Here is a 15,000-nt window from a genome sequence, read left to right on the forward strand (position 1 = left end):
GGTTACGTCTGCGCTGCCCGTCAGGTGTTGGTGAAATATATGCACCTCATTACGTTGGCTTTTGTACAGGTAGCGGAGTGAGTGAGTCCTCTGTAAGGTGATAGTCTCTCTCTCTCTCTCTCTCTCTCTCTCTCTCTCTCTGTGTCTGTGTCTGTCTGTCTGTCTCTTTCTCTCTCTCTCTCTCTCTCTCTCTCTCTCTCTCTCTCTCTCTCTCTCTCTCTCTCTCTCTCTCTCTCTCTCTCTCTCTCTCTCATCTTCTCCTTTCCTATACCTTTTTCCTTTTCTCTACTGCTGTCTGTTCTTTCCTCTCTCTCTATCTTTACCATTCTTCATCTTCGCTTTACTACCTCTTCTCTTTCCCCTCTTTCTCTTTCCTCTACCACTTTTTCCCCTTCTCTTCGTCCCTTCTCGTCTTTCTATCATTCCCTTTCTCCCTATTTCTTCATATCGATTTTCTTTCTCTGATCTTCTCTTTTGTTTTCCTTTATAGCGTTTTTATTTCGTTATTCTTTCTTTTCTTTCTCTTCTCTTCTCTTTTGTTTTCCTTTATAGCGTTCTTATTTTATTATTCTTTCTTCTAACTTTTCTTCGCCCTCCGTTTACGCTACAAGTATCATATGACCCCCACACACCTACGCACACGCACACGGGCAAACACGAACACATGAATATACACAAAGGTACACACACAACCGGAGGTGAAAAATGTCTTACATGTCTTTCCCCCGTAATGAAAAATTTATGGGACGATTATGGGTGCTCGTCACACACACACACACACACACACACACACACACACACACACACACACACACAAGGGGATGTATGAATATTAATAATCATAACTGATGGACTGACAGAGTGAGTACGATTATAGAAAAGAATGCGGGTGGTGTGCAGGGAAGGAAGGAGTCAGGTTGATCAAAGGCTGGAAGGAACAGGAAGAGGTGTGACTGAGACTGAAGGCAGATGGTCGTGGCAGAGGCGTTGTGCTTCTGTTGCTGCGGTTGTTTATGTCACGCCTCAAGAGATGGCGCTAGTGACGGCGGCGTGTCTCTCTGATCGGCAATAAACAGCAATTAAGACAAAAACTGAAAGGAAAGAAGGAAAGAAGGAAGGAAAGAAAGAAAGAAAGAAAGAAAGAAAGAAGGGAGGAAGGAAGGAAAGAAGGAAGGAAAGCGAGAGATAAAAAGAAAAAAATTAAAACAGAAAACTAACGAACGAATGAAAGAGAGGAGGAAAGAGAGAGGATGGAAGGCAGGAAAGAAGGAAAGGGAACTAGTCTGCGGTGGCGTATGGAAAGGGAGGGAAACGTCATCCACCACAGAGAGAGGAATAGAGAAGGAAGACATGGTGGAGTGAATATAAGCAGGGAAAAATAGGAAGAATAGGAGTGGATGGGGGATAAGCATCGATAAATAGGTGGAGAGTTAGCTGAAGGGAGATAGGCAGGAAAAATAAGTAGGAAGGGAGTTAAAAAGGAAATATAGGGAAATAAGCAGGAGACAAACAAGTAGAAAGGGAGATGAAGAAAGATAAGCAAGAAGAAACAGCTCAGAAGGGAGTTAAAGAGATGTAAACAGGGAGAAACAAGTAGGAAGGGAGAGAAAGATTAGCAGGAACAAACAGGTATATATCTATTGGAAGGGAGTTGCTTGAAGGGAGGTAAGCAGGGAGCAATAGGATGGAAAGGAGTGCAAGGGAGATAAGGAGGGAAAACTAAGTAGAAAGGGAGATAAAGAGGGAGATAGTGGTAGGAAGGGAGTGGAAGGGAGATAGGGAGATAAAAAACTAGGGAGAAAGGGAGATGAAGAGGGATATATAGGTAGGAAGGGAGTGAAAGGAAGTTAACAAGGACGGAGTTGAAAGAAAGGGAGTTGAAGGGAGCAGGGAGCAATGGGAAAGCAGGGAGTGAAAGAGGGATAAGCAGGAACAAACAGGGAGGAAGGGGAAGGGTGAAAGGGTGCGAGGAATGCGGGATTAGGCGGCGAAGGTCGTGATTTATTTACTCCACAGGTTGATTGGTGTCATTTATTACGCGGCCGAAGGGAAGGATTAGCGGCAAGGCGAAGTGACGGGCTTGGTGTGTGGCGCAAAGGTCCCTCCATAGAGCCCATAGAACCACGCCAGGCCATTCACAACACCCACCTATCATCGCTAATTCGTAAAGTCTTCTTGAAATCCAGCCCTATATATATGTCCAAGGCTCCTCCCTCCCCCTATGCTATGCTGCCCAAACCTATATATATTCCTAATCCCAAACCCATTCCTATATACACTTACTTAATCATCTCATTATCTTTTTCTTTTCTTCTCTGTCTATTTGTAAAGTCTTCTTGAAATCCAGCCCTATATATATGTCCAAAGCTGCCCCCTCCCCCTCTACTATGCTGCCCAAACCTATATCTATTCCTAATCCCAGCCCCTTGCCCACTTCTATATACACTTAGTAAATCATCTCATTATCTTTTTCTTTTCTTCTCTGTCTATTTGTAAAGTCTTCTTGAAATCCAGCCCTATATATATGTCCAAAGCTCCCCCCTCCCCCTATACTATGCTGCCCAAACCTATATATATTCCTAATCCCAGCCCCTCGCCCATTCCTATATACACTTACTTAATCATCTCATTATCTTTTTCTTTTCTTTTCTGTCTACTTAGTTTATCTTCTCTGCCTCGCCCATTCCTATATACACATACTAAATCATATCATTATCTTTTTCTTTTCTTTCCGGTCTATTTAGTTTATCTTCTCTCCTTCTAAGCTTCCATATTTTCGAATGACATTTAAATTATTCATCTTTTATCCACAGTCTTTCGTTCATTTCTTCTTTTCTCTGTCTATTTAATTTATCTTCTCTCCTACTTCTAAACCTCCATATTTTCGAATGACATTTAAATTATTCATATTTTGTCCATAGTCTTTCATTCATTTTTTCTTTCCCTCTCTTTATCTCTCTATCCATCCATATCTATGTATTTATTTATTCTTATCCACTAATTTCTATGTCTCACTATTCGCATTATGTACATTCACACCCACGTCATACTACTTTTTCTCTCCTACTTTTCCATCATTTCTACCGTCTATTCCTTTATATCTACCTATCTCTCTCTATCTCATCTCTATTACTCTATTTATATTTCTTTCTACTCTCATTTAACTCATATTTACACACACACACACACACACACACACACACACACACACACACACACACACACACACACACACACACACACACACATTTATTCCTCTATCCTCATTTTTAAATCCACTCTACTATCTCTTGCTCTCCTCCCTCAATCAACCTATTTTTTTTTTATTCTCACCTCATTTACATCCACACCCACATCACATTCTTCTTCTATCCTCCTTTTCCATCCTTTCTACCATCCCTCGTTCTCTCTCCCCCTCTCTTCTCCACACTACCTTTATCCCTTCTACGCACTACATACCTCTCCATATCCCGCCTTTCATCCTCAACGACTATACAAGAGCGCAGGAGAAAGAAAAATTCGTCCATAGATCATAAGGTGTTTAGATGGCTGGGCTGAACAAGAGAAGAGTCATATGCGTGATTCTATAGCTTAGTTACCTGGGCTACCGACACTTACCTGTGGAGTGAACCGAATGTACAGGTATTTTTTTATTTCTATCATAGTAAATACGTGATCAGATGGATAATTAACCTGTAATATGCTGAGTAATGGTACACACACACATACATACATACATACATACATGCATACATACATACATACAAAACGTGTGAGAAGATAGTAAGGGACGAAGCCGACGAAGAAAAGATAAAGAAAAATGGGGGGAGGTTGATCAAAGAGGAGGAGAAGAAGATGGAGGAATAGGAGAAGGAGGAGGAGTAGGAGGAGGAGGGATGGCAGGGAGAGGAGAAAGGAGATAAGATTCTGATTTACATAGATAATTAATGGTCAATTGAGCCTTGCGGTTGACATTTATAAGTGATGCAAGGATGGTGGCGGCTTCTCTCTCTCTCTCTTCTCTCTCTCTCTCTCTCTCTCTCTCTCTCTCTCTCTCTCTCTCTCTCTCTCTCTCTCTCTCTCTCTCTCTCTCTCTCTCTCTCTCTCTCTCTCTCTCTCTCTCTCTCTCTCTCTCTCTCTCTCTCTCTCTCTCTCTCTTTGATACCTATTATACTAGAATATTAGTATAAGCAAAATATAGAGGAAGGAAGGAGGAGAAGGAGGAGGAGGAGGAGGAGGAGGAGGAGGAAGAAAGAGAATCAGAAAGCAATGGAAAATATGTGCGATAGATAGAAGAAATGTGAGGGAAAGAAAAGGAGGAGGAGGAGGAGGAGGAGGAGGAGGAGGAAGAAGAGGAAGGGTTGCGCCATTTGTGTCGCTTAGACTCACACTGTCGGTAGTCTTTGATGTGTGTGTGTGTGTGTGTGTGTGTGTGTGTGTGTGTGTGTGTGTGTTTGTCTGTCTGTGTGTGCGTTTGCGTGCGTGTGCGTTTGTGTTTGCGTGCGTGGCGTGTGTACAGGAAAAGAATAAATTAGGATAATACAAAACCAATAAATAGAGGTACAAATTTGAAAAGAAAAATAACTAAACAAAAAATAACAAATATATAATTATAAAACAAAAACTCAGATTTCAACCATTAGAAGGACATTAATAGAGGGGATAGATAGATAGATAGATAGACTGATAGATAAGTAGACATACAGAGACAGGTATAGAGATAAATGATATTAATACAGACATAAGGACATATATCGACAAACAGACAAAACAGAAACACATAGATTGATAGATAGAGACAGATAGATAAAAAGTACACTAACAGAAAGACAGACAGACAGACATATAGAGAGCGACGTTTATAGACAGATTAATACAGTAGGTAATAAAAGAAGTGGGCGAGTCAATAAAGAGGAGGAGGAGGAGGAGGAGGAGGAGGAAGAGGAGGAGGAGGAGGAGGAGGTGATCTTTATACCCTTCTCGTCCTGACTCGCCTCTTGCAATAAAGGTAGCCATTAACACCTCCAGACGGCCTTGTTTTATGACCTATCCCTCCCACCCTCCCTCCCTCCCTATCTACCTACCTTCATCTACCTACCTGTCTCTATCTACCTATCCCTCCTTACGTTCCAGTCTATCCATTCCTCCCTTTTCATCTTTCTTTCTTCCTACTAACCTATCTACCTTAACTACATATCTATCTACCTATCATTCCTACTCTTGTCTACCTGCTTTAAGTCTCTCCCTAATTATCCCTTCCTCCTGTGCTATTTACCTAACTCTTTTCTTACCTTCCTACCCACATACCTATCTTCCTTCTATATCCATCTTTTCTATCATTCCCTTCTCTCTCTCTCTCTCTCTCTCTCTCTCTCTCTCTCTCTCTCTCTCTCTCTCTCTCTCTCTCTCTCTCTCTCTCTCTCTCTCTCTCTCTCTCTCTCTCTCTCTCTCTCTCTCTCTCTCTCTCAAGGTTCTCACAGGTTAATTACTTGCGATGTCACCTGGAGAGAGAGAGAGAGAGAGAGAGAAAATGTAGAGGAGTGCATGTAAGTATCTATATATGTAAGAAACACACACACACACACACACACACACACACTATTCCTATTTCTCTTCCTACACTTCTCTACAAACTATCCCTCTCTTCTCCCCTTCCCCCTAATAAGCCTCCTATCCCCTCCCCTATCTTCCTTATACTCCCCCTCACTCCTACCTAAATCTTCCCTCAAGGTGTTCATTTATCACTCCACGTTTTCCTTATCCTATTTTTCGCCTTATTTCCTTGTTCTCCCATCACATCAAGGCGAATGTGACGGAGATGAGCACTGAGGCCACGCGGAACTTAATCTATACCCGCAACTTTACTTACTAAGCGCATTCCTCTCCAAGACTCTGCTCCCTTCCAAGTCCTTCTCCTCTAACACTCTCTCCACCTCTCCCCTTCCAATCAGGCCAGAAAGAAGGGCACTGCAAGGTATCTCCGGCAAAAAAACAAACCCTGACCCAAAGCCGAAGACGTGAGGAGCTGAAACAATTGATGGTGGAGGCGGTGCATGGGAGGGTGAGAGGGACGGAGGAACGGGAGCACAGAGAGATGGGAGAGAGAAAAGAGAAAATGAGAAAGAAAGATGAAATAGAAGGATGAAAGAAAAGTGATGGTGGGATGCACAGAAAACATTGGGGAAAACTATGAAGAAAACAAAGGGGAAAACTACGAAAAACGCTGGAATAAAGAACAGATAAAGAAGGATGAAAAGAAGGAGATAAACTAAAGAGGGATTGAGGGAAGGAGGAATAAAAAAGGAAAAAAATGTTATGGAGAAAAAGTGAATGGAGGAAAATAAAGAGAGAAAAGTTATATGGAGTGAAGGAACGAGGGATGATCGCGAGGAAGGAAGGAAAGAAGTAAGGATTAAAGGAAAGAGGTACTGAAGGTAAGAACTGTAGAAATCTAAGAGAAGAAAGAGAATGAGGTATATAGGATTGGGGACATGACCACAAAGAACAGAACTGACCTATAAGAGAACACACACACACACACACACACACACACATGACCCCACCAACCCAACACCCTCACAACCATCCCCCCCCCTCCCCCCCCCATCACCCTACCCCATCACACCTCCAACCCTTCACACAGATGGATATATTCATAACAACGATTCCGCCGTGACTTGCAAGCACCGTTAGTGAATAATACATTACACGACAACACGGGAGAATCAATAGCGCCATCGACGCCTGTTTGAATAAGACACAATAGCCAGACGCTCTCGACTATGCATGGAAATTACTGTTTAAATACGTGGCTATGAAAATGATGATATACTGTGATGGGTGTGAGAGAGAGAGAGAAAATTGAAATTGTATCACGCGTCAATGTTTTTTTTTCTTTACTTTTAACAAGATATCGAATGGCAGACAGACGGTGGGGAGGGAAGAAAGGAAATGGGGAAAAAATAAGGCTGGGATGTCACAATGCAGGAGGAGGAGGAGGAGGAGGAGGAGGAGGAGGCACGTCGCAGGAAGCAGACTGACGTGATCATCTTAGATTTCTTTCACGTGCAATTCAACTCCTCGTTTCAGTCTCTCGTTCCATTGTCACGTTAATACTGCTGACATACGATTTTTTTTTGTCCATCTCTTTATTAGTTTTGGGATTCAATTTCGGCATCGGCAGGTAATAAGAGTTTCCTGCAGGTAGACACACACACACGAACACACACACTCACACACACGGGCCACACACACACAGGCCACACAGACACACACACACACACACACACACACACACTCACACACACACACACACAAACACACACTTCATTAGTTTCCTCTATTTTTTTAATGATACAGATTTCCTAGTGTCTGCAGTCTCTCTCTCTCTCTCTCTCTCTCTCTCTCTCTCTCTCTCTCTCTCTCTCTCTCTCTCTCTCTCTCTCTCTCTCTCTCTCTCTCTCTCTCTCTCTCTCTCTCTCTCTCTCTCTCTCATCCGTACCCTTTACGTTCACTTCATCCCTACCACCACCTCCACCACCACCACCACCACCATCCACTTACCACCTCATCTCCACTTACCTACCTGACGAACCCTCAACCCATTAACACCTGCCATTTGCGGCCCATTACCAGCTCATCAAGGAACCTTTCGGAAGAAGATTTTATTGACCCTAATTTCAACATCACCTTGACGCTCCTTAACAAAACCCCGCTTGCGAAGAGTACAGGTGAGAGGGCATCCACCTGCACCTGATTGCTCTGTACCTATTCACCTGTGCATTTACCTAGATTGAGTTGGCATTGAGGGAAGGGTTTTAATGTGGGTTTGTTTTGAGGGTTTTAAAGGGATGAGAAAATGGATAAGAGTGTTTTGAGATTGAAAGGGAAAGGGGAGGAGAGAGTTCGAGGAGGCGGAGGAGGAGGCCTGTTCACACCCCTCCGAGTATTTTCTCACTGTGGTGCCTCCGAGATCTGAAGGCGGCCACGTCTGCTCCAGGTGAGATGTTATCAGTGACCCAAGGGCAAGGTGAGGCCTATGGGTAACACACACGCACGCACACACACACACACACACACACACACACACACACACACACACACATCTATCAAAGGTTCTAAATGTCATCTCCCATAATGAAAAAAATACTAAACAAAAGATGTCTGTTTTATTTTATGTTTTGTTTTAAGTTATTTTGCTTTACATAACTTCTGAAGGTAGAGGTAAATTATTTTCTTTTGAGACGACATATAAACAGCACACGCACACGCACACACACACACACACACACACACACACACACACACACACACACGAACACTCACGCTTCTGACGCTTCTTCACCTAATTATCGAGAAACTGTTAAACGTTTTACGATCTCAACTCCTCGGCATGGCGGCGGCGGAGGCTGGGAAAGGAGGTGGAGGTGGGGAAAGGTGGTGGTGATGGTGGTGAACGCTGGTGGAAAAAAAAAAAAAAAAAGTAGTGGAAAAGGCTGTGGAGCTGAAAAAAGATGGTTGGGGGTGGGGGGGGGGAGGTGCTAGTGGATATGATGGTGGTGGTTGTGGTAGTGATCCAGGTCGTGGTGGTGGTGGTGGTGATGGTTGTGGCAAATTTTGGAAAACGTGGTGGAATTTGGAGTAAGTGATGGTAGGAAGGGAGTGAGTTTCCCGTTAAATAATGTAATCTGCCTAATAATTTGTCAGACTTGTTTCTGAACATGTCCCAATAATAAATGCATGACCGTCTGCTTTGAAGGGTGACTCACTTAGGAACACAAGAGAGGGATATTTTAGTTAATTCATGCACAAAACAAATGATAAAAAAAAAAGAAAGGATAAAGAAAAAATATATAATCTCACTCAAAGAATTAAACATGAAGACCGACATATCTATTACGCTACATCACGATACCACACACACACACACACACACACACACACACACACACACACACACACACACACACACACAACCCCCCCCCCCCCCCTACACACGACTAGGTAGATAATTAAGTTGTACTCCGGAAAATTCAAGGTATATCGTTTTCAAGACTCACCTCTATTTCCTCCTCCTCCTTCTCCTCCTTCCCTATCCTCCTATTACCTGAGTGATGGGGATTGACTCACCGTTTTGCAATTAGGGAAGGATTATTGGGGTACAGAGGTATATGTAGCCGTAGATGAGGGGGAGAAGGAAGGAGGGAAGGGGAGGAAGGGAAGGAAGGAGAGGGAGGGGGGGTAAGGTATGGTGATTGAAGGGTGGGAGAGAGGAAGGGAAAAAAGAAGAGGGAGAGTGAATAAGGAAGTAAGGAACATTAGTGGAAATGGGAGATGAGAGTGGATAGAATAATGGAAAGCACTGGTGAAAAGTGGAAATGAAGAGGAAGAGGAGGAGGAGGAGGAGGAGGAGGAGGAGGAGGAGGAGGAGGAGAGGAGGAAATGAAATATGTAGATCAAGCGTGAAAAATAAAATCTTTTGCTTAATTTCAAATACAGATTCATCCTTGTTCATCTCCATCACCAGCATCCTCGACACCATCACCAGTACCACCACCAATAACAACAACAACACACGCCTGCCATAATGGACTCCCAGGTGTCGGCAGGTGAGCTCCATAAACGTCCAGCCATCACCAGCGCCAACACAAGCAACACCAATAAAGAGCAACACCAACAAAGCAATCTCTTATCACCACGCAATTATGTGAAGAAGCCTTGCGTGTTTGTGTGTGTGTGTGTGTGTGTGTGTGTGTGTGTGTGTGTGTGTGTGTGTGTGTGTGTGTGTGTGTGTGTGTGTGTGTGTGTGTGTGTGTGTGTGTGTGTGTGTGTGTGTGTGTGTGTGTGTGAATGGCTTGTGGCTTTTTTGCGTTTTGTTGTTTTGTTCTTCCTCCTCTTCCTCCTCCTCCTCTTCTTCTTCCTATCCTATCCATCTTTACGGTTCTCTTTCTTTTCATCTTTTCACATTCAACAGCAACATCGGCAGTCTGTAAAGTTTCCGGTGTGTGCGTGTGTGTGTGTGTGTGTGTGTGTGTGTGTGTGTGTGTGTGTGTGTGTTTCAATGATTGCAAGTCACGTTAACGACCCTATAAACTATGTCAGGGTAGGAAACTATATATGTAGTTCGCCACATCATCATCATCATTGTCATCATCATCATCATCATCATCATCATCACAACGTCATCATTTTTTTCATCATTTTTCTTTTTCATCAGGGTTATCATCTCCACCACCACCACCACCACCACCACCACATCCATTATCACTACTGTCTGTCATCTTCACCCTCATTATCATCACAATTGTCACATCATCCTCATCACCATTATCACCATCATCATATCCGCTGCGATGACTAATCTTGCGTCATTTATCGAGAGAGAGAAAGAGACAGAGACAGACAGAAACAGAAACAGGGACGGAAAGACGGACAGACAGACAGACGCAGACACATTAAGACAGATTAAGAACACAGACAGAAACAGAGACGAAAACAAACAGACAGACAGACAGACGCAGACACATTAAGACAGATAAAGAACGCAGACAAAAACAGAGACGAAAACAAAAACAAACAGAGACAGACAGACAGATAGAAACAGAGACGGAAGCAGACAGACGCACACACAGACATACAGACAGAGGAAGGGACAGGGGAAGGGAAGGGAAGTGAAGTGATGGGTGGCGGATGCAGCTAAATAATAAAAATAAAAAAAACGGAAGGAAATAAAAACGATCGCGAACAGGGGAAACTAAGTCGTAATTTACACCAGTGATTTCCTTTGTCTGCAAGAACGACATTATTAACGATTTCGGGACAGTCATGCAAGAAAGAGAGAGAGAGAAAGAAGTCGGTCTGAATGTGTGTTTGTCTATCCGTCTGTCTGTCTGTCTGTCACTCTTATTCACGATTTCTTTTTATTTGTAATCTCCCGTGTTCAGTTTTGTATGACAGGTAACACGTAGTTCTCCTCCACCCCTCCCTCTCCCCCCTTCCGTCCCCCTCCCCCACACACCTTTACCTGACGCCAACACCTGCATGGATGAACAGGTAATACATAACGTGAACGCAAATACAGGAAGATGATAATGCGATGTGCGAATTTCGGGGTTTAGTTGTCATAGGAAGAACGCGTTGATTGGATGGTCCTTTGAGCATGCATGGTTTCTTCTTTCTGTTCTCTTTCTTGTTTTGTTTCGTTTTTCGTTTTTTTTATATATACTTATTTGATGTTTACTATTCTTATTTTTTAAGTATGTGTATTGTATTCCTATTATCATTATTATTCGTTATATATTTATTTCCTTTTGTATTCCCTTCCCTACGCTTCCACCCTTTTAGTTGTCTCTCACCCACACAGTCACCACCACCAATAACAACAACACAAACAAGAAAATCAACTATCAATAACAATGAGAAGAATCTGTCGTCAAAATAATAATAACAGACAGCAATGACAACAACAATATCAATGGAGAATTTAAGAACACCAATCAAAAAATGGAAGAATACAAATCAACAACTCACCCATTAACAATAACAACAATAACCATATCATAAACAAACACAAAAAGACAGCAATGACATTATATTATTTTTTCTCTCCCTCTCTCCCTCTCACACTTCCAGCAAAACCGCGTGCCAATCTCCACCCACTTCCATCCACTCACATTTCCACTCAATTCTTGCCACCCACTTCTTTCCACTCACTCTTCCACTCAAGTCTCCCTCCCATCCCCTTTCACCCGCCCCTCCAATACTTTTCCACCCACCCACCCCGCGCGATTCCTCTCTACTTTAATCTCCTTTCTTCCTTTCCCTTCCTTCCTCTCTCCTCCCATGCCTTCCCCATCCCCTCTCTGTAATCCTCCGCCGCCACAGCCGCCATAAAAATAACGAAACGCCGCGCTGCTGATCAATTTCTTACACATTTTTTTTACGGTCGCCAACATAACGCAGCGGCGAGGTGGCGGCGGAGCGCGATAGGCGGAGGCGGGGCGTGTCGCGGCGGCGGCGGACCAATAGGCGACGCGAGTGATGTCATTACCGATAAACCTCCGCCAACTAACACATATATTACGCCTAACGCCCGGCTTTACAGGCGTCGACGATCGCGCCGTTTCGGGAGTCTAAACGCTTACTGCAAATGAGGTGCGCTTAACTAATGACGGTGGATGGGCGTGCGGCCGGCTTGACTGCCACCCACTGCCTCCTCCTCCTCCACCTGCTTCTCCTCCTCCTGCACCAGCACTCACCTCTTCTTCCTCTTCTTCCACCTGCATCCAACACTCACCCACCATCCACTACTGCCTGCCTTCCTCCTCCACCCACCATACCTCCATCCACCACTACCACGTCACTCCACCACCCACTCCCTTCCTACCGTCCCTTCCCTTCCACCGCTCATCACCCTCCTGCCAGACTGCCGCGCGCTGCCAACCCACCCACCCACCCGCTGCCTCACCGCCACCCATTACCGGCTCTCATTGCTTTGCCTCCCACCCCTCCCAGCACCACCCACCCACGCATTGCTGTTGTCGCTACCCACGCACGTACATACACACATATCTGATGCACCTCGCCTCAGCAACAAAACATTACCACCACCACCACTACTGCTTCCTCTACCATCACTTTTCTATTTTTTTTTTCACTTGGGCCACAATGCTATTATAATCACTGTATATAAACACTTCATAGTCACCATAACTTCCATAGCAATCACCTCACCACCATCAACTCGTATGCTAAGGATCTAAAGTATAAGACTGAAGGATGAGCAATGGAAATACACTTAAATTACACTCGATTTGATGTTGTGTGTGTAGAATAATGAAAAAAAAAATGTGGATATGAGGGTGTGTTCGTGTGTATGACTTTGTACATAAAAATAGGTGAAGAAAAATGTTGCGTAATGCCAAGCTCTGTGTGGTTGTGCGTATGTGTGGTTGTGTGTGTGTGTGTGTGTGTGTGTGTGTGTGTGTGTGTGTGTGTTTCCTAGTCACGCTCGCTCACACAACTCAGCTCGTTATGGAGATGAAGGGAGAGAAAGTGCTATCTTACCTCAACGATTCATGGTATTGTTCTCTCCCTCTCTCTCTCTCTCTCTCTCTCTCTCTCTCTCTCTCTCTCTCTCTCTCTCTCTCTCTCTCTCTCTCTCTCTCTCTCTCTCTCTCTCCCTCTCTCTCTCTCTCTCTCTCTCTCTCTCTCTCTCTCTCTCTCTCTCTCTCTCATATACTTCCTCCTTTTCATTTCACCGCCGCCTCGACCACGACCCAAGAAAGACAACATGCACAATGAACACGAACACTCCTCCTCCTCCTCCTCCTCCTCCTCCTCTTCCTCTTCCTTCCCCTTCCCCCTCCTCTCCCATGACCCTCTTCCTCCTCCCTTTTTTCCCCGTCTCTCTATCACTCCCTTCACATTGCATTTTGCGTCCACGGTCTGCTCCGCGCGTTATTTCCTCTGTCATACACGTCCACTCACCTCCAATTACGCGCGACAGGTAGACGGAAGCGACAGATGGGCGTGGAGGGACGACGAAGAGCGGGACGAAGACATCTCTGGAATAAAAAAAAGACGAATATTTAACACCTTTTCGCAACATTAGGTGGAAAAATACAAGACTACATATGCAAAAAAAAAAAAAGGTTAAGCTTAGATAAAATAAAAGTAAAAATGGTTAGTCATAGAGTTTGTTAGTAAAGAAAATAAAAAGATGTAAGAAGGAAGAGCAAAAGAATGTATATGTAAAAAACGTCGTCTTTTTTTTACAGACAAACAACGACAGACTGACAGATTAACAGACAGACAGGCAGACATAATAGAGAAAGACAGACGGACAAAATAACTGACAATCTCATTTCTCTTCTCTCTCTCTCTCTCTCTCTCTCTCTCTCTCTCTCTCTCTCTCTCTCTCTCTCTCTCTCTCTCTCTCTCTCTCTCTCTCTCTCTCTCTCTCTCTCTCTCTCTCTCTCGTGCCTCACCTCAAGCCTCTGCCACTCACCTGTCCTGTGCTAATTAGAATCATCAACAAGGTGTTATTAGCGGCAGCGCGAGAGAGTTACCTGTCCATCCTTCCAGGTGTTGCAGGGAGGGAGGAAGGGAGGGAAGGGAGAAGAGAAGAGAGGAGAAGGAAGGTAGGAGAGTGAAGGATGGAGGAATGAGAGTGAAGGAGGAGAGACCTAAAGGCAAAAAATATAGAGATGCTGGGAGTGGAGGAGTGGAAGACGAGAAAGTGAGCAAGGAATAAAACCTGGATGATGAAAAAAGTTAGGGAGGACGGAGGAAAGAATACTTAAGAGGAAACAACTGCTTAGAAGAAATGTAGCAGGGAGGAAGGGTAAGAAAGAAAAGGAGGAAGGAAGGAGAGAGATGAAAAGAGGAATGTAAAATATAGAAAGAGCACGAAGAAAGACGAAAGCATAAAAAGAAAAAGAAAGGGAAGCAGAAGAAAACAATGCAAAAGCTGAAAGAAAGAGGAGTTATAATTAGGAGAAGGGAACAAGAGAAGAAAGAAAAGAAGGAAAGCATGAAAAAAAAAGGAAAATAATGAGGTGACAGAAAAGAGGTAAGTAAGGAAGAAGAGGAGAGAGAGAGAAGAGGGAGAATTAAGAGAAAAGAACAACAGAGGAGAAGAAAGAAAGGGAGGAAAGCATGAGAAAAAGGCAAATAATGAGGTGACAGAAAAGAGGTAAAGAAGAAAGGAGAGGAAAGTGACAAAAAAATAGAAAGGAAATGAATAAACAAAAATGATGTTCTCGTCACCTGCAAGTCTTAATTTAGTGTCCTGTCCTTGTCATCACGGTTCCCTTCCCGATGCAGACACACGCGCGGTATTTGTGTTTTAATTATCACCGCAGCAGACTTGAAATATCTCCCTTTTCTCCACTTTTTTGTGACTTCACGTTATCTCTGTTCTCTCTTTTTTTTTCTTTTTTTTTATCGTATTCAAGTTGACCATTATTTCATTTTCATTTTTTTTCTCCTTTTTTATGT

General features: G+C 43.7%; 1 long non-coding RNA gene across 1 annotated transcript in view; it reads right to left on the bottom strand.

Annotated features, from left to right (window-relative positions):
* LOC126997457 (uncharacterized) overlaps nt 1–15,000 on the bottom strand; it is a 229,222-nt gene that overhangs the window by 133,077 nt on the left and 81,145 nt on the right. The window contains exon 2 of the long non-coding RNA XR_007752129.1: nt 13,489–13,565. This is a non-coding gene — a long non-coding RNA (uncharacterized LOC126997457). The remainder of the gene's footprint in view (nt 1–13,488; nt 13,566–15,000) is intronic.

Source organism: Eriocheir sinensis, chromosome 12 (genome assembly GCF_024679095.1).
Source record: "Eriocheir sinensis breed Jianghai 21 chromosome 12, ASM2467909v1, whole genome shotgun sequence".
Taxonomy (NCBI): domain Eukaryota; kingdom Metazoa; phylum Arthropoda; class Malacostraca; order Decapoda; family Varunidae; genus Eriocheir; species Eriocheir sinensis.